Source organism: Pinus tabuliformis, chromosome 4_2 (genome assembly GCF_031772625.1).
Source record: "Pinus tabuliformis cultivar Carrire ecotype Pingquan chromosome 4_2, CPIR1, whole genome shotgun sequence".
NCBI lineage: Eukaryota > Viridiplantae > Streptophyta > Pinopsida > Pinales > Pinaceae > Pinus > Pinus tabuliformis.
This window is the reverse complement of record NC_142304.1, coordinates 41,350,173-41,373,471: the sequence shown is the minus strand read 5'-3', so window position 1 is coordinate 41,373,471 and position 23,299 is coordinate 41,350,173.

Sequence of the window (23,299 nt, the reverse complement as noted above, 5' to 3'; positions counted from 1 at the left end):
TTGGGCTGGACTGCGCAATTCATGAGAGCAAGGTTGGATACCCTCTAGGACTGTGCAGTTTGTTAAGGTAGTGCAAGAGCCGGATGCAACCAAGTCACGGGGGGTCATCTTGTGGTTAGATAGCAAATAAAGTAAGTGAACACAAGATGTAAAGAAAAAGATAAATTCAAATGTAAACACAAGTACTTGAGCATGCAAGAAAAGATGTTGAGATTTAAGGAGGGAGGCTCCAAAACAAAGAGAAGGCAAAATTTTGGAGGGTGATTGTAGCCACTACAACAGTGTGATAACCATTAATATCTCCAAAAACCATGTTATGCATTCAAAGACCAAACATATCCCAATTAAATATCATTTCTTGAGAGATATAGTTGCTGACCCTGTTGTTAAACTTAATATGTGGCTATTGATGAGTAGATTTCAGATATTTTCATGAAGCCACTTCCCAGGGAGCGATTTGAGTACCTCATACACAAATTTGGTGTTGTCTTGCCCTCATCCAAATTACTTAGAGTGTTTGATAATAAGAAGCTACTTATATCCCGGAACTATCTCATGAGTAGGTTACAAGAGCATAATGCAGAGCATGGGAAGAAAGTGAACTGGCATACTTTTTTATTTGTATGTATAGTTGTAGGAAAAAAAATAGTTAGAGAAGGCATGGTCTCGGGGAAATGAATTTGTGTTTTGGACACCCTTTACTATTGGTGTCAAAGGGGGAGTGTATAAATTATGATTAAATTTGCAACTGGTTATGAAATTTTAATCTAAATCACAAGAAACGAACCTACTCTACTACTTTGTGGAATTCAATTCACATTTTAGAAGACAACCCATAAACATGAAACATGAACATCACACATACATGGTGATTTATCCAGGGGAAAGAAACTACTCAAAACCCCTCCTATATGTATTGCATTAATCAAAGAATAAATATGTAATACATATGCTTTCTCAAGCCTGAGCACAACCTGCAAATGTATAGCCTATCTCTCTGCCTGACTAACTAACTATGAGAAACACTTAGCCAAATTTCAAGCCCTACAAAACCCTATTTCCTTGCGCAAAGCTTGACTAATTGGGCCCCCATTAATTAGGAATTTTCCCTCAATTGACTGTGCAATCCATAAGGTTGGATATTTGATTGCATGCACCACCTGTACACATTAGAATAGTCTATAATTGATGGTACACTACCTTGGAATCTCCACCTTAACTGGGTAACTCAAATTCTCTTCATGCAACAGTTATTTTGGGTTGATTGATTAGTTATCTGGATTATCACTAAACTTGAATGAAGTACTTGACTTTCCAATAGTTCCTCTAATAGTTAGAACTAGTTTAACTGACCATAACTCAATTTAACCAAATTAGATTGCTACAAATTAGCAATCACTCATACTTATCTAAACTCAAAGCCTCCAACTTGAATTAACTAAGTTAATTGACTAACAAGAGCCATGTCACCTCAATTAACTACCTCCAAGAATTTTGTTGAAATGGAAATTTTAATTTTCTCTAGTTTGACAAAGGCAAAGTCAAACTGATATTTTCTTGCTGCAATTTTCAATAAGGAGATGAAGAAAAACATTAATCTATTCTTGGCATCTAAGAGGAAGAATCCATATGAGAAGGCACTAAATATTGATATCTCAATTATCCAACACAAAAAGGAGGAGAAGATGAGTGGACCAAACATTTTTGTTATAGAAAATGAGAGAGAGCATATGAATGGCATCAACCATGGAAGGTATCATGTTTAGGGGGAGAATCGTGAGTACGTTTAGGGGTAGAAGTGTGAGCCCATTCACAGGATAAGAGTGAGCCCAATTGGAGTCAGGGGGAGTGTTTTTGCATGTCACATGTTGTTTCCATCAATGAATTAGACATGTTTGGCACAGTTTCCATCAATGTCAAAGGGGGATATTTTTTGACAAAGTGTTGTCATTGATTGGCATTGGTGATTGGCATTGAAGATTGGCATTGGATATTGTTATGTTTTCATTGATATCAATGGATGTATCAAGTTGGTATGTGTGGTCTTTTGTTGAAACCCATCATAGTAGTAGGATAAGTAAGGAATCCTTAAAATCTATGGCTACTGGGTGTTGAGGGAATTGTTGAAGAACCCTCATAGTTTTGTTTGATTAATTTGTTGAACAAGGTTTTAGATAATGGTAGGAAATCACAATAAGTAATTTTATTTATGTAATATCAAGTCATTTTCCCTACAAAGTGCATAGATGGATAGTTCTTTTAGATAATTTTAAAATGATATATGGAACTTAGAAAATATCCCAAGGGTTGAAGAGATATTACAATTTGAAGTTGGGTTATTGATGTAATAGCAGAAGTCCAGAGATCTAGACCTTACAGAGGAAAGTGGTGATTTGTGCAGAAATAGGTTTTACCTTAAACTAGGATGGTAGGCAGGATGGGTATGTCATATGCTAGAAAGGAGGTGGACCCCGCACTAGTCTGCACTAGTCTAGATATCTAGGTTGATTAGACCATTGGAGGGTGTATGCATGGAAAGGTCTCTAACTCAGACCTATAAACAAAGTTTAATTTTTCATAAGGTTCCATTATAGTTCAAGAATTCGTCTTTCAAGTATATTGTAAAGGAAAAATAGGAAAACCACCCAAACTTAGCCTTTCCCTCCTGTATAGGATGATGACATGGGAAGATAATGTAGCCATTGTTATGGCATACCAATGGTGGTGACTAGACTGATGTGATGACATGGAACCTTGTGCAGGTGACATGCGGTGGGAATATTTGGATTTTTTGGATTGCCAAGTGGGTCAAATCCATGTGACACATGGAATCAGTTAGATGACATAATATGGCATGATGTTTCACTATGATGTGGGAAATTTTGTTAGTTGATGATGTGGCATAGCACTAGGAGTTGTGTCATAAATATGTGATTATGGTGATTTCTTGTGTTATAGAATTTTTGGAATTCTGTTAAATTTAGGATAGTGATCCAAAAATGAGTGTTGGTCCAACAGTTCGAGCATTTGGGGGATCTGTTTGAGTGCATCAGCAACATGGGCCTAACTCAGGTACGAGCATAAGCGTACTACACATAAAGACCCTGGTCATGGTTGCAGTCACATGAAGGTCTTGACTTTTAGAGCTTAGAATTATAATTTGGCGCCAGAGTTAGGTATGAAAAAATAAAGGATTAGTTCTAGTAGTTAGACTATAGTGGACTTTGTGATCACAACGATTCAATTGTGTATGAGATGTAACAAACAGCTGCCCATAGAAAATGGAGTGAAAAAATTAGAATGTGAGTTGGTGGAATTGTAACTTAGGATAGAGAAAATTTAAATAAAAAGTGTGGTTGGTGGAGATTAAATAAGTTGCATGACATTCTGAAGTGGAGGAAAAGAGCATCAGAGGAGAACAATAGCAAATTGTGGCTAGAATGAATTGAAGTAGTTCCTTGATCTGTAGAAGAATTAAATGAATCACCCATTCTCAAGTGGTGTCTAATTTGAATGTAAATAAAGAACAATAGTGAACTTTGTGTGTGTATGACATAGCCAGAGTATGAATTAAGAGCACAAATTGAAGCAACTGAACCCAATAGTGGGTGAGTTATATAAGTGTGGTGTTGTGGTTTGTGTCTATGTGTTCCTATATAATAAAAAAGAGCCTAATAAGGCTTATGTGTGCTACAAAATAAGGTGTGATTGTGTGAGAGTAGTGGCATCAAATTGAAATAAAAATAAAGAACACTCCTAGATGTATGAGTTTGAAAATTTTATGAAAGTATAGATCTAACTGGTGGAATTTGATTTGTGCCTACACGGATCTGGGGTCGGTTTCTCTAATAAAGTTAGTGATTTCTAATTTGAGGGGGTTGGGGTGTGTTGATGCCTCGAAAATCGTTGTATCAACATTGGGGGATAACCACCCGGTTCGGACCTTAATACAACTCCTTTTCCATTTGGGATGGTGGCTCCGACTGGATATAATGGGACCAGTTTCCCAATAATGAATAAAAGGGGATGGATGAGTGATTGATTTCTAATAAATGATAACGAATGGATGACTTAATCTAACAGCAAAAACATAAATGACTATTCTATCCCGAGAGGTTTCTATTCTTTTAAGTGCAACGCTTGATGATCTATGTTCATTGATAGGCATATAGATGACTCTACACAACAAACATAGACATTCATTTACTTAATGATTGCTTTGTTTAAGTAGTTGAACAAAGTGATTAACAAAACATTGCTACACTTATCCTTTTATATTACCGATACATGTATGATAAAAGAAAAGCATGCTGCAAACATCCAATAGTGGAAATTATAAAGAATGTTGTTAAAAACACACGCATATATCCGATAATAGCAAGAGCGATCAAACAACAATTCACATAAACAGAATGAACTTAGACATAGATAGTAGTACCATATGAGCTGCAAATCATTCCCAACATCAATCGCTATTTGAATTCATTCTTCCGACGCAGAAATACTTTTAAACAAAGGTAGTAGTGCACATCCACATAAAAGCTTCGTTATCAAAATTGGAATAATTGGCCCAGTCTTTATAAAAAAAATATGCCTGAAGTACAGTACTGCAACTTCAGGTTTAAGTCATATGCAAAAACTTACAACCCTTTCCAATGCATTGAAAGGGTCTATAAATACTTGATTAAAACTAACTAACTATGAAATTAAAATCCTATTTAATTGGTACAACTTGATTTGGAGTATCTTCCTCATAGCAATCTGGCAGTCGGCAGCATGATTCATTACTTAGGTTGTTTGAATTTCGACCTGAGTTGGCATATTGCAAGCATTGGTTCCACTTCTGGTGTTTGGTTGAGACGAGAATTGAGTTGGGCAGCATAGGTGGCATCTTGTATATCGGGAATGATACACCCGATTGCATCTATCAGGCATTGGAGGGCGGCTCTTTGGCTGTATGGTTTGACTAGGGACAACCAGTAGGTGTCCCAAGTCAAACTGTTAATAACTGCGATCAATCTCCCATTCCTCTCCAGCTCTTGATAACATGACTGCTCCAATGTTTTAGCCGATAGCAATTTACCTGGGGTACTGTTACAGGGAAAAGTGTCTACACAGAACTGCTTATCCCACTAAGGTGTGATAGTTACCTTAGAAACAAACAAAGTAAAGCTACTTTCGATTTTCCTTTATGAAGTATAGATGAGAGAAGAACAAAGAAGACCAACCTCTATCTTGCGCTAATCTCCTAGTTCGATTCCTCTCTCTCTTGATAGTCTTTCGCTACTTGTTCCCTTGCACGCCTAGCTTCACAGAGTACCTGTAAGATCACAGTAGCATGGCACTATACAAGAACATGGATCTATAATCATAAAAAATCTAGGATTAGATGTAAATTGACCATACAAATGCAGCAAACATAAATGACACAAGAGTATGGAGGAAAACTTGAATAGCTTTTATTGATAAACAAGAAAGAGCCAAGGGAGTTACAACCAGTTGTTCTGACCCAGCATCATCCTCTCAGCAAAGAGGCCCCTCTTCACCTCATACAAAGCTTAGATCACCCAACAATCTGATGTTGTCTCAAGAAACCAACAGCAATTCCTTACAATATGCAAAATTGCAACCCCCGGATCTTTGGGATGAGGGATCCATATATAGATATCTGTAAGGGAGATGAGTCAGCTTGTGATTTGATTAGTGTCTTCCCTCTGATAGTTCTTGCTTCCACTTGGAGATTGATGATCTCTTACTCATCCTTGGTCGAATTCAGAGAGGCAAGTGTCACAGGAGAAGTTTCTGGAAGTTTCCATGCCTCTCCACCTTGCGGAATGACACTTCCATTTGTCACTTCTCTCCCATCGCACCCCATAGAAGGGCTTTTTGAAATACAATGCACCCACACAGTGTGTTTAGGTGAGATGCAACGCACTTTGCCTATGGAGCAGCTGAAATGATCCTATTTTGACCAGTTCTGAGTAGTTTTTCATGGATAACTTCTGGGAGAAGTTGTAATCAGTTGACCTTGTTCCTTTAAGGGTTAGAACAACACTTTTAGGGACTTAGGAGCCCTTGTTTTATGGACATTTCATGCTTGGGGTTGTAGTGCCCAAAAATGTCTATAACAGTTTCCCCCTAAAGCATGAGGTCGTTAATCTTTTGATGTCGGGTGAAATGCTTTATTATGAGGATCCGAAGTTCTTTCAAGCTGGGAGGAGACCTGTAATAAGATACAATACAATACATTATCTTCATAATATTTTCATGATCTAGCTGAGGCGGGCATTCCCATGCTCAACTTTATAAATTCATTTTCATTTTCATGTACATAGGATAGACAATCGTCTGAGTGTAGACTAATGATTCTGGTAGAGCCATCATCGCTTTGATTGGATGATTATCTGTGTACATTTGATGTCTTTATTTCCTTGAATATATATCGCAGCCCGGATGGATGAAACTAGATCCGGGGTCTTCAATCTCGTCGGATCTTCACTCGAAGTACAAGTCTATCCATGTGAGAGATGTTCTAGAGTCGAACATGGAAAGACATCGCCTGATTACTAGTTGCTGTGGAGGTAAATCCCCTCTGCAGACAGAGACAATCCCTACTAGCCCAGACCGGGTCTAGCAACAATCAAACAATGCTATCACACAAGTTCCTAATTGCAAATTAAAGGTGGATGATGAGAACCTACTTGGATTCCAACGCTAATATTCATAGAAGAGACGTCGCTCTGGTTCCTTTGCTTCACCCGGTCACGATCCCCACGATCTCCATGATTGGACACCTGCACATGCAAAGAACAACACAAATACAAGCATAAAATCCAATAGATGCAATTATATATCAGTCAGAAAAGATATAACTCAACATCAATCATTACAAAGGAAAATGAGAGTGGAACCATAATGATAGTCATCTATTATTGATAAATAACAAAGAATAATACAACCATAGTTCTGACATCAAATCCTCCTTTGGCTGGGTGATCATCTACACAAGTCTTGCAAAGCTTGTTGGGATGGGAAACAAGCCTCTCTCTCCTTGGTGACAAGAATCTCCTTACTTAGATTTGGCCTTATGGATGCAAAGAAGGATCTTGCAACTTCAATCTCTTGAACTCTGGAATTCTCACTATCCTAGCACTAGCTTGCTCAAGGCATAGAGACAAGATTTTATAGATAGAGGGGAAGGAGATAAGATCAATCACAATTTCCATGGGATTGGCTTTATCACTTAGAAGCTTCCATGAAAGGTGGCAAACCACTTCCCTTCTATGGAGAATCGAAGCCAAACCATCCTAACTCAACACGGATTCAATTAGTGAATGGGTAAACTTTACCCAACTGGGTTGGCCCGAGTGCGACTCTGAGACAGAGCACCAATGGCGCGCCCTCTTTAGAGGATTTCCCCCATTGGCGCGAGCAGTACACTGTGGGACCGCGCCAATGCAAAAAGAGGTCTTTTTATGGGTATTCTGCAAGAGATGTCTTCAGGGCATATGAAGCTCATACTTAGAGGAATATAATGCAAGTGGTTTCAGGTCATGTCACTTCTCACAGGTCCCGGAATGAGTCCTCCAGCGTGTGGGAGAGGGGTAATAGGGACGGTGACAAATTACTTTGTAACACCAGCCAATGATGTAAGTTGTTAACAGGTGCAAGAGGAATCACCGATAATGATAATGACCCTCAACAAACTGCAGTACAATTCACGTGGTGTGAATAAAGGACTTGGTGTCGAACACCACGCAAAATCTTTCGGTCGAATGCCATTGATGTAAACCTGTCGCCGGAAGTGAGAAACTTGCCATTGAGGCATGCAAGCTTCAAAGTACTGAATGGGGTGTTCCTAGATCGACTTCTTGGATAATGAGCTGATGTCGACAAGAAGTGATTCGTCATAGGAGGGCCTTAATGAATCCCACATCAATGACACGGAACGGAGCAAATGACTTTAATGGAGGTGAAAACGATCTGATGACATACGGTTCAGGGTGGCGGTCATGAAAGAATGGAGTATGAGTGTATTGTAGCGGGTGAGACACAGGTGAATTATCTGAATGACTTCTTTTGAACATATCGACGACACTGACATGATGGATTGGTAGCATTACCCCAAATGTGGATGGTGTGATGGGACCATGGCGATGTGACTGGTGAATGAAACAACCCAACTCGACTTGGATGTGGAGTGAAAGTGTCATGTTCAAGAGCGACTTACTACCAACAAAGTTTCTTCAAGTTTTCTTCCCAATTTTCCCTAGTCATTGCTGACCAATACCTCTTTATTTTTGTCAAGCTTGATGAGGATAACATATGCTTGTTCTATAAATTTCCCTTCGGGAAAACCCATCGCTATGTTTTAACGAGCCTAGAGATAGTGAAACTCATTCTTGTCTGCTATGGAAAAGTTTGTCGCTATTAAGTTTTAACGAGTTTAACGACAAAGATAACTCGGTCCTTTTCAATTTTAGAGAGTCTGAAAATGAACATAAAGGAAACTCCAAAATTCCTTTTTCGTCATCTAATCCCTTAAGTCCGAAAAAGTATAAAATAATACAGAAGGGATGAATTTTTGATACTTTTAACAAGCCGAACAAAACAAGCGCTCGATCTTTTTGTGTAATAATCCCTCAGGTCCAAAAAGATTAAAATTTAGAGGAGGGATAGCACTTCTGGTCCCTTTAACGAGCTGGAAAGGCCAATGGCTCGGCAATCTTTTCATATTTTACGAGTCAGTTGAAAAGAGCTTAAAGGAGACTTGTCTTTTGAGGAACGAGTGATAAAATTGGGTAGCAGCTGATTCCAGGTAAGGTTTGGAATGTTCCAATCATGACAGTGTTACAAGGATGGCTAGTGAGATCACGCTTCGCAGCTGTCCCTCAAAAAGGGGTAAACAATTGAATGGAGGTGAATGATCGACCAATACAGAGTGGAGGTGATGATGAGAACACGACCAAGGCTTTTAAAGGCTGAAGTACTACATTCACAATGGTTATTTACTGGGAAATAGTTCATTTTTTAATAAGCTTAAACATGGGGGGAAACATTTTCTCATGGCTTATGTTTATTTTTTAACGAGCTTGAACTATGCGCTAAAACTGCTCGATACAACGGTCACTTCTTGAATTTACCATAAATAGCTTCGTTCTTTCAAAGATTGTACTGCATTTTCAATTGCTTCATCAAAATAGTCAGAAATGAACAATATATGTTTTGAAGAATGAGTTAGAACACTAATATTTTACTTCGAACTACGTAAAAAGTAATGTAAAAGTGCTTTTACCTCTCATTTTACCATTTCATTTGAACTTTGGTTTGTTGGAGCTTTGGAGGTGCTTTCCCCCCTTGATTTCCATCAGCTGATTTCGGGAGATTCTGTGGATGATTCTTGGCGCCGTCTGGACCATGTAGGAGCTAAACTTGAGCTCTTTCATTTCATGCTTTCCATTTTGCATTCTGAGCTTGATTCCTAGTTTTTCTAAGCCTCTAGGGTTTGAAAAACTTGCCCTGTCTTCAGTGCACCCTTTGTGTATCGAAAGGTGCGTTGGATGTTGGCCTGTCTACTGGCCATCTGACATGCAATGCACCCAGAGCACTATTGTAGGTGCGATGGGCGCAAAGAAGGAATTTTATGCACAGTTTTTAATGGAAATTTTGCCTGTTTCTTACCAAAATCAGGATCTAACTCTTCTCTTGGTTGTTTTCAGAGATCTTTGGAGTAAGATGACTATTACATGGCGAGAACGTGAGCATGAAGAAGAGGACATGCTTGCTTTACATGATCCGGTTACAGTAAACACACTGCGGAACTGTGGCTTGCTGAATTTTTTCCGCATTTCTAGCATGAGACAACAGATCAACTTTCTGCAGTATTTGCTCGATGCTTGGGATCCTACCAACCAGGTGTTCTAGATTAGGGGAAAATCCATCCCCTTGACTGTAGTGGACATCTATTTCTTGACTGGCTTGTCGAGGCGGGGTGGCCCCATGTCTTTATCAGGTTCGGCCCAAGGAGGTGAATATGTGAGAGATTATATTCGCTGGTATTGCAGAGAGGGATCTCAGCCGAGTAAGGACGGCAAGATTATCATCCGTGATGTCACTGACAGGTCTCTCAGGACTATTCTGCTCACTTTTGGTAGGATGGTTGGTGGTGCGGCTCTTCATGTAGCCAACCGATCTTATATGCAGTATGCCTTGGAATGTCTCCAACTGAAGGTGTTCAACTGGTGTGACGCAGTACTTCTTGTGATGAAAGAACAGTTGACCAAGGTGAAGAGTGGGAGGTTGAAGAACTTTGGGTATGGTTCTATTTTGACCGCCTTTGCCTTGGAAAAGATACCACTGATGCAGCCGCAGTATATTGCACTCGATTTACCTTCACCGACTGAACCACGTATGCAGAGATGGGTCGACCATATGTCTAGGCATGCTGGTCAGTCTCAGATTTCCTTTTCTGATACCTTCTTCGGGTGGTTTGATCATCAGGAGATGGTTTATTCCGAGTATCCATATGCCGGTATGGACTTCCGGGGTGATCCAGATTTAGTATTGCCGGCTAGCGAACAGTGGGGCGCCATTGCTAAATTTTTTGACCATATCCCTGTTTATCGTTTTTCTTCTATAATATCCTTGTGCTTTATTCTGTCAATACTTAACCAAAATCATGTGTTCATGCACATGTTGGTCCCGTTCGGCCAGTAGTACGCCTGAGAGTGCCAGCTGCCACCCCAGCAGGAGAGGCTGTTGGAAGGGCTATCCTTCGCGACCTTGATGTGGCTAAGACTCTCACAGCATTACAGGAACAGGTTGAGGGTCTCACTCTTGGTATTCCAGATGTGAGGACTGACGAGCTGCCCTTGAGGTTGTAGCAGCATACTACTGGTGTGCCAAGACAATGGACTCGGCTCTTACGCATGATCGCACAGGCTGTGACTTGCTATCACGAGCATCATTATACTAGGGTGCCCCCTAGCATTTTGAGTTTTTGGTCATTTGACCAATGTTTTCTTGGTTATAGAACATTATGTGTAAACCATAAACAGTTATATATATATTTTTGATTTTCGGAGTTTTATTTTGGTTAAGTTACATGATCCAAATGCAAATATTGATGGTATGCTTCTTTTTATAAATGTTGCAAATGTCTATCTAACACATAATTTGCCAATGAGTCAGTTAATGTGTTTAAGTAACTGGAAATATGTTGATATTGAATAAAATCAAATTTTCTTTCCAAAATCTTAACCCTTAGGAACATGCAATAAATAGCTGGATTTCAGACAGAGTAGATACCAGTGAGTTGTAGTATGACGAGTTGTGAGTCTAGCCTGACAATCAGTCGGTGTATACCATGTGCGATGGCATGAGAGAGAAGTTCTATCAACGCGCTATATTCAGCGATGTTATTCGTCGATCGACCAATACATACCCCTCTGAAACTTACTAACTCGCCGCTTGGATAAAAAATGGCCCAGACCGCGGAAGATACGTTTCGTGAACTACGACTCGCTCCGTCGGCATATCCAACACATGACTCCAATAGGTTTGACATCTGCAATAAATGTAAAAAGTGGATTACTTGACCAAAACAAACACTTTAGCGAAAACAAAAAAATAACAAAAGCATACAGGTTACTATGTTGAATCACGCATAGTAACGCTTGAGGTACAACCCGTTACGAGGTTGTGCCAGTGGAATCCCGTCATAATCCATTAACTCGTAGGCTCCTTTTGCTAACACTCGCTTAACAATATAGGGGCCCATCCATAAAGACTTGAATTTACCTGCCCCCAATTTATCGGATTCTTGGTCATAAAGCAAGACCAAGTCACCTTCTGAGAAGACACGGGGTTTGACATTCTTGTCGAACTGTGCCTTGACTCATTTCTTATGGGCTTCGTTAGCCAAAGCGGCATCACGATAGGTTTCATCCAATTGGATTAGTTCCAAGAAACGAGCCTCCTCTTCTGAAGTTCCGGGGAGAAGGTCAATTGCGAGTATGAGGGATGAGATTTCACACTGGATTGGTAAGACTGCTTCCAGGCCATATACCAGTTGGAAAGGTGTAAACCAGGTTGCATTCCTTACCGATGTTTGGTAAGCCCACAAGGCTGAGTACAGGATTAGGTGCCAACTTATTTTGTGAACTCCAATCATCCTTTACAGCATGCGCTTCAGGACCTTGTTGATTGCTTCAACTTGTCTGTTGGCTTGCAGGTAATATGGAGTAGAGCTGTCATGAGAAAACCCTAGTTTGGCGGCTAATTCGACCATCATGTGATTGCGAAAATGTGATCGATGATCTGTGACTATAGCTTGTGGGACGCCGAATCTGGCGACTACATGATTGAAAAAGAAGAGCGCATCTATTTCACCAGTATTATCTAATGTAGGCATCGCCTCTGCCCATTTGGTAAAATAGTCAACTGCGACTATGATATACCCATTCCCCCGATCGAGGTGGGGTTACATGTCATGAAATCGATGGCCCATTTGGCGAATGGCCCGACAGCAACTATTGGCTGCACAGGTGCGGTGGTCTTCTGGTTTTGCTATCGAAAATTTGACAAGCATGGCAACTTCTGACTGCGGTTATGCAATCTTTGAGCATTGTTGGCCAGAAGTATCCTACTTGTAGAATTTTTTGCACTGTAGCATAACCGGATTGATGCCCCCACACGCGCCTGAATGGCAATCATTCAGGACTTTTTCGGCCTCCTCATGGGTGAGGCACCTTCTCAGAACCGTATCGATACCACGATGGTAAAGTGTATCACGAACAATCATGTAGTCTTTTGCTTGGTATCGAATGCGTTTTTGTTCGAAGCGAGAGGTATTTGGCCTATATTTTTGGGTTTGGAGATAAACAATTATATCCCCATACCACAGATTGCTTGAAGATATCAGAAACAAATTTTCGTCCACGATTGTGTCTTCGGATGTTTCATCATTGGACGATGATGGGAGATCACATAATAATTCTGCGAAAACCAGAGCTTTCTTTGACCTGGATTTTACAAATTCCAGATCAAAATCTTGTAGAATTGCTATCCATTTTGAATATTTTCCCCCCAGCAACTGTCGCGACAATATATAAGTAATGGGGTTGCAATATGACAGAATGGTAGTTTTTCGAAAGAGGACATAGTGTCGAAATCTCTGTATCGCTTGAACAGCTAAGAGCGCTAGCTTTTCAACATAAGAATATTTGCTTTCTGTATCATTTAATTTTTTACTTAAATAATATATAGGATGTTCAGTTCCGTTGTCTTCTTGAACTGAAACCATTGCGATGGTTGTATCCGCTGCAGCCAGATACAGGTTAAAGTCTTTTTGATAATCAACAGCGTACATTACTGATGCTTTCATTAGGGATTCTTTTAAAGCATCAAAGGAAGCTTGCGCAACCTGATCCCACACAAAGGGTACTTCCTTTTTCAAAAGACGCGTATAACCTTTAGCAAGTTCGGCATAATTTGGAATGAATCTCCTCAGAAAGTTTGCTTTCCCTTGGAGTTTCTGAATCTAAAGCAAATTTGAAGGTGGAGGCAAATTTATGATTGCCTGAACCTTACATGGGTCAAGACGATTCCCGTCTTTCGAGACTACAAAGCCAAGTAAACGACCAGAACTGACACAAAATACACATTTGTGTGGATTGAGTCGTATTTTGTAGTGTCGGCAACATAGAAATATCGCTCTTAAATGCTGCGGATGATCATTGCGCTTTCGCGAATGAGCCGGAAGGTTGTCGAGGTATGCTTGAACGATGTTTTTGATGTCATGGAAGGCATAATTCATTACCCTCTGAAAAGTTGCCCCTGCGTTCTTTAAACCAAAGGGTAGTTTTCGATATGTGAACGTGCCCCACGGATAGATAAATGCAGTCTTTGACTGGTCCTGTGGGCGGATATTTATTTGATTATACCCGGAGAATCCATCCATGAAGGAAAAGACTTCACATCCGGCGCATTCATCAATTATCTGGTCGATGAAGGGTGTTGGGTAGTTGTCTTTTGGACAAGCTTGATTTACATCCCTATAATCGATGCACACTCTAATTGTTCCTTGTTTTTTCATAACAGGGACAATATTCGATACCCGATCAGTCAGAGGAACCGGGTAAATGAAACCAGCATGGAGAAGTTTTTCAACTTCTGCCTTAATGGCAGCGGCTTTCTTGGGGTGTACCTGCCATAGTCGTTGTCGTACTAGTTTGACATCTGGATACATCATGATTTCGTGTTCAACGATACTCGAGTCAATGCCTGGCATTTCACTATATGGCCAAGAAAACGACATCTCTGAATTCACGAAAAAGAGCGTTATATATTTCTAGTTCTGAAGGAGAGCAACATTTGCCAACATAAATATTCTCTACAACATCTGTTTTGGTCGAGATATTTATGGCGATAGTCTCTTCAATGTTGGACAAGTTTCGCTTGGAATCCACCGTGTTTACAATGTTTGATAAGAAATCAAAAATTGAAGGATGATAAGGGTCATCAGAAGTATTTTCTTCACAATCCGAAAGAAGGGAACGATGGTGGTAATCATCCCATGGTGCCCCTTCAATTACTATTGATTGAACAATCCCTTCGTTGGTGACATGCACTCGCGACCAAGGATCTGAAGGGGTACCATATTCCTTAGACCTATCTATCCAAACGCTTGATGAACGTTGATTTGGGTTTGCCTCCCATGCTAGGAACATTGATTGCTACAATATTTCTGTTGGGCTTGGAGACAAAACCTACGTATGATCCATGTCGATATCGTTTTCTGAGATCTTTTTAGAAGATATCATATTGCAGGTTCCTACCGACGCTACTTCCGCCAAATTGATTGGAGGTGGAAGGGTGAAAGTTCCCATTAATATAGGATCTTTTAGTAGGCCTACTCTGATATTTTGAAGTGAATGGGGGCTTCCATGGATCATTGGAATGCTTCCCGTAACTTGAGAACCATTGGGCAGGAAGTTTTGTTGATTGACGATTGTAATCCCTCCTTGAAAGGGAAATGAAATCTTCCTAAAAAAGGTCGACACAACAGCAGCCATGGCATATATCCATGGTCTTCCCAATAGGATGTTGTAATCGAGATTTCTATCGATTACCTCAACATCTATTTCTATTGTTTTCCCTCCTAGTTCAACCTTCAAGTTACTTAGAATACCATATGGGGTATATGTTCGTTCGTCAAATGCTTTTAAGGTCGTCGAAGATCGTGACAAGGTTGGAGATCCTAAAGTTTTCCAGCAACTCATCGACATAATACATGTAGATTCCCCCTCATTAATAATTGTTCAATGAACAGTTTTATTGAGGGCTTTCACTTGAACGAGGAAAGCTAGTTGAGCTGGTAATTGAGGATCGTATCCTTTATGATCGAAGGATACAAGATTGGAATCCTTTGGGTCTATCCTACCGATGGATGATAATAAAACCTGCTTTTGGGATGGGCAATTTTGTAGTACCTCAAGAGTCGACATAGCGGATGGTGATTGGGCCAAATCTTCCACTATATTATAATGTTGTGCAGCTCTAGCGCGGGGATTAAATGTCGACTTGTGTACTACTCCCTTTGGCGGTTTTATTGTCAACTCAAGAATGATGGGTGGCGCAACTTCTGTCGAAGTTGTTGTCGAACTACTAGGTTGATCTTTATCCTTGTTGTTCGACAGTTGTGGATTCCCATAATCTTTGTTTCTTGTCGATATTAAAGCATCATTTTGTTGTTTGGAAACTGACAACATTAGAACTTGACACCGGGAAGCATCTTCACTGTCAACCAGATTTGTTCCTGGATTTGGAAACGGATCAGTTAATACTGCTGAGGTCTTTGTATTCTTGAAGAATTTTTTAATCTCAGCTCTGTGTGGACAATCTGCGGTCCGATGATCCTCATCGCATATAAAGCATGGATTTTTTGGTTTCCTATTTCCAGGAGGGTTTGCAGAAGATTTTTCAGGTGATGATTCTTCATGTTTCTTCTTCTTCCCTTTGCCTTTCTTCTTGCCCCCTGGTTGCTTGGTTTCTTTGCCTTTATCTGTCGATACGGCATTTACTTCCGAGGCAAGAAGTTCCTCATTTTCATTTTGACCAGAAATATTACGAGCCTTTTTAGATGTAGCCTTTGTCGACTTCATGTCTGTTGCGCCAATCACACCATCACTAGCATGAGAGTCATTGTTTGATTTAGGAGGGGGAGGAACTGAGAATTCCGGCCTAGGAGCGTCAGGTATTTTATCGTAGAGCGTGCCGGACTGAGTGTAAATCAAGTCCAAGTATTGCGCACGAGCGATAACCTACTCTTCGGTGACGACTCCCCCTTTTGCCACATCTTCCGTGATGGAAGGCAGTAATGACTTGATAAACCATTCAGCTAAGAGCTGATTTGGAACATACGTTTTCACCATTCTACGACGACGCCGCCACTCATGTATATGATCAGATATGTGAGTGGCCGTCGTTTGTTTGAAGTTGGTAATAATTTCCGTTCCTGTTTCGTACCTTATCGATAACTGAAAATGGATTAAAAAAGTTGTGGCTAGGGTACTGAAGTTGTCGAATGAAGCTCTAGGCAATTCGATATACCATTTTGCTGCCGAACCAGTTAACGTCCTCTGAAAAAGGCGAAGCCTAATCGAATCATCGTTTAGGGTGTTTGATGAACACCACAGATGAAAGGTCATCACATGATTCGACGGATCTTCACCCGGATTTCCATTAAATTTAGGAATCTCTAATGGAAGTTTATGTGGAATCGCTGGCCACCAAGGGGCGTAAGCGATTGGATCGTTTGTTAACCGATTTAAATCAGGTAACTCTAAAGTTGCCATGAAGGGTAACTGTTGATTCAGGTTAGGTGAAGCATACCCAGGATAAGATGGGATTGCTTGAGCAGTTTGTCTTTGCATACCAGCATAATGCATTTGATGTTGGTAACTTTGGTAAGGTTGGTGGGCATGACCATTGTAAAATGGTTGATTTTGACCATTTTGAATATACGATTGCCCACTATTCGCAAATATTTGTTGCTCAGAACCTTGGTATACTTGTTGGAACTGCGGTTGTTGGTATTGCACTAGCCATGGTTGTGAAGCCATGTGTTGTTGCCCGATACTAACTGTTTGACCAAGATGAGGGGTGATTGTACCCATTTGAACCTGTGTCATTCCACCAGTCGACGATTGTGGTTGAGTTGTAGGGTCAAGGGGTTGTTGCATTACAGCCTGAGAAACCTGAGGTTGGCATACAACAGGCAACGCTTGAACTTGCGACACCGTCACAATAGCTGGCGTAGTTGGTATACTTGACATAGGTAAGCATTGTTGCATCGAATATAAAACACTTGGTTGTTGAGGTAGCATCGGTACCCAACTGATTGAAGTAATTCCAGCATAACCTGAATTTTGTTGTGAACTTCCGTATGGTTGTCCTCCCGGAGGGGGTAATGAAAGGGCATATTGCCCCCCATACGGTGGTAATCTGGTACTTAAGGGAATGGTTTTCCCTTGAGGGCCGGACTGCCCAAATTGACCTCCAAATGGATCAATTTGTTGAGACTCAACATAAGAGTTTCCGGATATTATTCCGGATGAACAAACAGGAACAAACCATACCGTCGAAATGGCCCCTGAGTGGGCTCCTTCTAGCGACTGAGAGCTAGTCGGGATAGATGGTATACCGGCGAACATTGTTGGAGTGATAACAGGGAGTTCTGTCGTTGCTGTGTCAGACAACACAGTCCTAGATGTTGACGGTTGTTCAGACATTTCTAGTCTATCCAAAAGATTACCTAGCAATTCTACAGGAGCTTTCGCTGGTGGTAGACTAACTTCTGATGAAGAAGGATACAGAGTGATCCCGACTCTAAATTGCGATGGAGTACTAGATGGAGGATCTTCCATAATCTCTTCTATAGCAATCAGACCAGGTGGAAGGGGTAGACCATTAGATCCGTAGAATATTTCGGGTGCCGAAGAAGGTATGGAATCGGCAGCGACAGATGTTTGAGGAGCAACACTCTCCGAACCGGTTGTAGATGGAACTGGTTCAGTGATACAAGTGCTTACCCTTAGACTAGGATCAGTACCACTGTCCTTCTGTGGCTGCTGAACTTCTTCTGTGAAGGCAGGGATACCAGAAATGTTTGGAGTAACCGGAGTCTCTGATGTTGTTGGAACACTTGTTCTAACTTTAACAGGAGATTTGGAACCAGTTAAACGAGTTCGCTTTGTCCATACTAGTTTCGATTCCGGAGACAAAGACAGTTGACTCGTAAGCCTCTGTGAACGATGGGGTTTCAATTGACTTTCTTCCACGATTGCGGATTACTCGATCAACTAAAAATAAAGGGGAAGTATGTTTCCGAATTAGATGAATTTTGACGCTTTGACACAACTTGTTTTTTCAATTTTTAAGAGTCGAGAAAAAACAAAAGATGACTCTAGTCGCCTTCGATTTTTAATGAGCCTGAAGTGACAAGTGCTCAGATGGACCTTTTCCATTAAGGAGTCTGAAAAGGAAGGAAAGGGACTGCTCTGGAAATCTAGGTAGAGGGATTACCAAAACAATCGCAAAACTGCAGAATACGTTTTACGGTATGACAGTCAATCTTTCTGAATGTTGTGTTCAGTGCATTGCGATCAATAGGGCGGCAGACACGGCTTCCTATGGATAAAGGATTAAGCCTATTATGGTCTCCCAAAATATACTCGACGGTACGTGGGAGAACAAGTCCGTACTGGCACTTATTGTCTCAAAGTGGAGGAATCACCCAACCATCAGTGAGAACAACAGTTACCAGGCTTTATGATGCCGGAATACGTCTCTAGCCTAGACTTCTAAATGTTGTGCGTTAGGTTCCAAAGCGATGTTAGATTCATTGAATTAATTTTATAGTTGATCTTGTTTATGAAGTTTTCCTTTCAGGTTCACCGCGAGATGTAGACGTGTAATTCCTAAAATGCAATCTAAGATTATAAACAGTCTTTTATCTTCTTTGTGCAATGAAAATCCTAGCTACTAAGGAAATAGAGATAGTATTCTTTCACAAAGAGCAAAGAGCACACTCTAAATGCACTTTCCTAAATCATACCAATCAGACAGTCTAAATGCAAATGCACATGCATGTATTTGTTTTTTACTTTCTTAGTATATAAATGGTAAAAAGAAAGTTGATGCACAAATCTGAATTACTTTTCAAGCGACAGTTACCAACAAGTTTCTTTTCGAAATAAAAAATGGAGGCAATCACAACACCTTACGATTTGGAAATGAATACTTGTTTTCGACACTAGAAAAATTAAAAATGTAGACCAAATACAGTAGTAACAGAATAATCGACTATCTACAGCAATCAAACTCTTTCCTATGCCTAAAAACGACACTTGCGACGCTTTCAAATAAAAGGACGACAGTACAATTACATTACTTTTGCAAAGGAGAACTGAAAATGACCCAACAAACACACAAAAACATTTACAGTTCTTTTGTACAAAGGAGGTGGAATAACAGCAAGGAAAAGGGGTCTCAAACAGAGATATAGTGATCACAGGCAGCAAAATTCATGAATAGAAATGGAAAGAATGAACTACAGAAACCAAAACTGAACAATGCCTAGTCTGATCAGTGCACCTGTAACACAGGGAATTTGAAATGCAGCGCACCTACTACACTCGGGAAGTGCGCTGAATTTCAGATTCACATAACAGTACCTACGCTGGGCCAGAGACGAGACTTTGCTTGGGTTCCGGGTCACAATTTGTAGTTCAGTTCATGGGTTTTGGCCGAGAAAATGGTAATCAGTAATGCAACAATCAGGGGTAGATCTAAGGAGGATCTAAGAGCTATCACAAAGGGAAATCAAAGAGTTTGTAAATCAGTTGTTTAATTTATAAACAAATCCCGGAGATTGACTGAAGCGGAATTTATCTACTTTGCATTTGCATAGCAAATGCAGTTCGAAAGCTACCTGGCTCGACTTCAAGCTTCGTCTGTAAGTTTATAAAATAGACAACAAGGAAGATAAACAAACAAACTAATTCGTCCCCAGTGGAGTCGCCATTTTGTTATAGGGAAAAGTCTCTACATAGAACTGCTTATCCCACTAAGGTGTGATAGCTACCTTAGGAACAAACAAAGTAAAGCTACTTTCGATTTTCCTTTATGAAGTATAGATGAGAGAAGAACAAAGAAGACCAACCTTTGTCTTGCGCTAATCTCCTAGTTCGATTCCTCTCTCTCTTGATAGTCTTTCGCTACTTGTTCCCTTGCACGCCTAGCTTCATAGAGTACCTGTAAGATCACAGTAGCATGGCACTATACAAGAACATGGATCTATAATCATAAACAATCTAGGATCAGATGTAAATTGACCATACAAATGCAGCAAACATAAATGACACAAGAGTATGGAGGAAAACTTGAATAGCTTTTATTGATAAACAAGAAAGAGCCAAGGGAGTTACAACCAGTCATTCTGACCCAACATCATCCTCTCAGCAAAGAAGCCCCTCTTCACCTCATACGAAGCTTAGATCACCCAACAATCTGATGTCGTCTCAAGAAACCAACAGCAATTCCTTACAATATGAAAAATTCCAGCCCCCGGATCTCTGGGATGAGGGATCCATATATAGATATCTATAAGGGAGACGAGTCAGCTTGTGATTTTATTAGTGTCTTCCCTCTGATAGTTCTTGCTTCCACTTGGAGATTGATGATCTCTTACTCATCCTTGGTCGAATTCAGAGAGGCAAGTGTCACAGGAGAAGTTTCTAGAAGTTTCCATGCCTCTCCACCTCGTGGAATGACACTGCCATTTGTCACTTCTCGCCCATCGCACCCCATAGAAGGGCTTCTTGAAATGCAATGAACCCACACATTGTGTTTAGGTGAGATGCAGCGCACTTTGCCTATGGAGCAGCTGAAATGATCTTGTTTTGACAAGTTCTGAGCATTTTTTCATGGAGAACTTCTGGGAGAAGTTGTAATCAGTTGACCTTGTTCCTTTAAGGGTTAGAACAACACTTTTAGGGACTGAGGAGCCATTGGTTTATGGACATTTCATTCTTGGGGTTGTAGTGCCAAAAAATGTCTATAATATGTACATTGAGAGATCATGTTCGATAAGTAGAGAGTATCATTAATCAATTCAACCAAATTACTTGTGGTTAACTTGGATCTGGAAACTGCTCTCTCTGCCTTCATTAAATGGGACTACCATTCCATAAATAGGATCTCTTTATGGGATTCTAAGATTTTTGGCAAATTAGCTGCCTGTCCCTCATCAGTGTCTTGCCACTCAAGAAAATTGGTCAAGGTCTCATCGGCCTACACCAAGTCTGTTCTAGCATCAACCGATTTATCACTTATTGATGCTGTTAAGTCACATAAAGGTTCTGCTTGAGCGATTTGTTGACATAACAACCTTATTTTTGTTACCAATGCTTTCTTAATATATAATGCTTCGGCTGTGAACTCTGCAGGCTGTGGAAGATTCTTGGACTTTTCTATTTGGGCTGATAATTGAGCAATTTGCTCATCTTTAGATTTCCTCATCTGTTCATGCATTTCTTTTAATTTTGCCAGCGCTTCCGACAGCTCCTTCTGCTTTTGAATGGAACTTGAATCAATTCTTTATTTTTCTTCCTGCAATTGTTTATTCAATTGATTGTTTATTTGTTGCTATGTAGACAACTGCTGTTCAAGTTGCTCTGCCTTCTGTTGTGCCTCTGATAACTATACTTGTAGCGAGGCGATAGCTTGGTCCTTTTCTCTTAACAGATTAGTCACTTCTGATGCCTTTTCCATGGTGGCCGTCGAATAGGCTCCAGCATATTGGGACAATTTAGTAAGGTCATCAGTAGGATCAAATTCCTCTTTCCAGACCACATTGGCTGTCACTGTTTATTCAGGGAATAGGGAAGGTTGATCAGTCCTTCTCCTTTTCCGTTGTCGTTTTACTATAGCCCTGTGCTTTGGGCTGTAAAACACATCCAATGGAGGTATCTCCTCCACTTGCAACACAATCTGATCCGAAGGATCCTTGGGAATTATCTCTATTCCTGTAGAAATGGGTAGGCCGCTGGTTCCACTTGGAACCTCTTTAGATGTTGTATCCTGTGTGTCAGCTGCATTTGATGTATCGACTTCCTTTGAGCTCTCAAGATTGCTTATGATTGAGTCGAATTGCTGCCATTCCTAAAGCAATTTCAGGTCAATCTGGGCATCTACATTCACATCCGTGCTGTTCTACTCCTTCTCTTTCCTCTGTATTTCCTCTTGCTCTTTCCTCTGCACTTCCTCTTGCTCTTTTGTTTGGATTTCTCCATCAATTTCTGATGTAGCAGGAGGTTCATTAGTGAGTCGCTGCTCAGGCTCGCTTGATTATGTCATCGGGGTCGTTGCTAACAGATCTAGAGGCAGAGTTTGCAACCTCTGTTCTCTAAGTCTGTTAAATTCAACTAACCCGTCATCATTATATTTCATTCTGGCTAGTGATTTAACCTGGAATAGCGACTCGGCTGAGGAGAACAGGTCATCAAAATCATCATCTTTATGGTCAAATTTAGTTAGTTTTTCCTGTTCAAGTGCATTGTAGGCGACTTTGTTTGGATCAAATCGCCTATTAGGAAGAGTGGTGAGATTCAGTGCCTTAATCTTATCTGCTTCTTTCTCTACATGTTTAAAGTCATGCAGAGCGTAGACACCACATCTTAGAGGAAAAGAAGGCCAAACCTGCTTCTTTTTATTCCTTAGAGTCTATGTAACTCCTTCGGATGTAATATGATATGCTATAAATGGTGTTTATAGTGGGCTTTCCATAACTTCTGGTGGTATATATGAATGGGCATGCGGTCTTGTGGAGTCCATCTCCATCCCAACACAGGGAATTCGGAATTAAAACACAGGGTGTCCAAGATGTAGGCACTATAGTAAAATGGGGGAATGAACCTTTCAGTAATGCGGGATTTGTTTCGAAATTCAAGAACTGTGGTTGCTAACTTATCAGACAGTATATTTCCCCAATCCATTATTTCACTATTGCATGATGCCTCCATCAAAGGCACCATCTCTATAGTGAAGTTTACAGAATCATGTAACCCCCACAACCTACACATCATTACCCCGGCATAACAATAAGGAGAACACAAGGAATCGACAGAGTACTTACCCGAAGACTCATGCTTCTGTTTTGCTGGGTTTTTCCTCTAATCCCGTATGGGTTCTGATTCAATGTCATTTTCATTTCTGAATTTCTCCAAGAATGCCTTGT